Source organism: Cebus imitator, unplaced genomic scaffold, assembly GCF_001604975.1.
Source record: "Cebus imitator isolate Cc_AM_T3 unplaced genomic scaffold, Cebus_imitator-1.0 Scaffold18, whole genome shotgun sequence".
Taxonomy (NCBI): domain Eukaryota; kingdom Metazoa; phylum Chordata; class Mammalia; order Primates; family Cebidae; genus Cebus; species Cebus imitator.
The window spans coordinates 12,713,531-12,716,202 of NW_016107333.1; the positions used below are offsets into that span (position 1 = coordinate 12,713,531).

At 37.2% G+C, this 2,672-nt stretch overlaps 1 protein-coding gene across 1 annotated transcript in view; it reads right to left on the bottom strand.

Moving 5' to 3' along the window:
• The window catches only part of NDUFA12 (NADH:ubiquinone oxidoreductase subunit A12), a 42,339-nt gene that overhangs the window by 32,271 nt on the left and 7,396 nt on the right, over nucleotides 1-2,672 (bottom strand). The window lies entirely within an intron of this gene.

Genomic DNA, 2,672 nt, shown 5'->3' on the forward strand with positions numbered 1-2,672 from the left:
CGCGCCATTGCACTCCAGCCTGGGTAACAAAAGAGAAAACCCCCCTCAAAAAAAAAAAAAAAAAAAAAAAAAGTAGATGACTACACCTACATCTTAGAGTTGCTATGAAAACTAAATATCACATACATTTACCTAGTTTAGCATTAGCCATATAAGCGCATAATAAATATTAATTCCTTCATCTCTTCCTTACTGCTCTTACCTGCCAAATAGGAAACACTGAATTAATTCATTCCTATGATGGATTTTAAACCAATAAGCAAAAGGTAATCTGCATTTCATTTACAGGGTTTTCCTAGGTAAACATATCATCAACAAATATTGATTACTGCTACTTAAACATGACCTCATCTATTTTTTAAAATACAGATTTCAATCAAGATTTGCTGCTTCATTTAGAGAAATCAATCTTTAGAATAGCTAACTAAAAGTAAACTATAATCCAATGAGGCAGGGGCATGTACAGGCAGATGGAAGAGACCTTGGGAAAGGTTTCATAGGTCAGGCCCTGACAATACAGTTAGGCTATAATGGTGGAGCTGGGCCTTATCAATCAATCTCTCAACCTCTCTCTCTTCGTATTTCTTGAAATGTTAAATGCCTATTCTCAGACTCAGTAATTCCAATTCCAGGAATTAACTGATTAATTTATACACACACACACACACACACAAAAATATATATATTTATATATAATATACAACATATATAAATTTATATATTATATATTTATTATATATTAATATTATATAATATATGTAATATATTATATATATATAACATATATGTAATGTGTATATATATATACTCCTAGGCTGGAGTGCAGTGGCGTGACCTTGGCTCAGTGCCTGCAACCTCTGCCTCCCGGGTTCAAGTGATTCTCCTGCCTCAGCCTCCTGAGTAGCTGGGACCACAGGCATGTACCACCATGCCCAGCTAATTTTTGCATTTTTAGTAGAGACAAGGCCAGGAATTTATTTAAATGCATGAATGTAGTTACAAGCAAGTTCACAGTAGCATCATTCCTAATGCAAAAAGTCTAAAGCAACCCATGTATCTATCAACAGTAACTGAAGAAATAATGGTTCTTCCATACACTGGAATGTTGTGTTGCTATTTTTAAAAATGCTGTGAATTTTTTTTTTAAATAAACAAACACAACTGGCTGGGTGTGGTGGCTCACACCTTAATCCCTGCCTTCTGGGAGGCTGAGGCTTGAGCTCAGGAGTTAGAGACCATCCTGGGTAACATGGCAAAACACATCCCTACAAAAAGCTACAAAAACTAGCTGGGCATGGTGGCACTGGCTTATAGTCCCAGCTACTCATAAGGCTGAGGTGAGAGGATTGCTTGAGCATGGGAGGCAGAGGTTGCAGTGAGCTGAGATCACACCACTGCATTCCAGGTGGGCAACAGAGACCTGTCTCATAATTAAAGAAAAGAAACTTAAATATGCATAAAGACTAAACTATTAAAAGAGTTGTAAAATTATAAGGGGAGGGAGTTTTCATACACCAAATATATATACATACATAAATATATAGGCACGCGCACACACACACACACACACATAAGATGGGGTCTTGCTATATTGTCCAGGCTGGTCTTGAACTCCTGTCCTCAACTGATCCTTCCCCTTAGCCTCCCAAAGCATCGGGACTACAGGAATGAGTCACCATGCTACGCCCTATTTTTTCTAATTAGCAAAAATAAAGATATTTCCAATGTAAGGGAAGAAAGAAAAGAAGAAAGAAAGAATGTAATGTTATAGTTTAATAACAAAGTGAGAAGTAGAAAGAATAATTCCCCCTGGCTCTGCTACCAGCTACTTGACTAAGTCTCTTTGGTTAAGACACTTTCTTGGGCCTCAGTTTCTTCATCTATAAAACAACAGTTTTTAGACAATCTCTTAAAATATATTCTAGGTCTAAAATTCTATGATTTATGTGAGTATTAAAAATATTATAACTGGATGTGACAGTATGTGCCTATAATTCCAGCTCCTCAGGAAGCTAAGGCAGGAGTTCAAGACCAGCCTGGGTAAAGCAGTGAGACCTCATCAGGTGTGCATACACACACACACACACACACACACACACACACACACACACATAAATACAGAGTATATAAGATGTTTACTTCTTGTAGACCAACATGTATCCAGTGCAACCACACATAGTTCACACATTCCTGAGAAATATTCCTAACTGCTCAATGACTTATCTTCTTCATCTGTAAAATGGGAAGCAAAAAAGTGCCTATCTCAAGGAGACATTGAAGATCAAAGCAGATAATGTATGCTTTTGTTTAGCACAGCACCTAGCACACGGTAATCACTCAATAAATGCTAGGCAATTATTTTTCATATTATAAATTTTTTCCCTGGATGAAGACTAATTATTTTTTCCTTTTTGATCCCTTTCATATCAATCAAGAGAGTATTTTATTATTATTATTATTATTAATATTATAAAAGCAACAAATGCACATGGGAGAAAATTCAACAATTCAAGAAGGTTCACGTTGGGTATCTCCAATTCAAAAAGCTCCAAAATTGGCCGGGCGCGGTGGCTCAAGCCTGTAATCCCAGCACTTTGGGAGGCTGAGGCGGGTGGATCACGAGGTCAAGAGATCGAGACCATCCTGGTCAACATGGTGAAACCCCGTCTCTA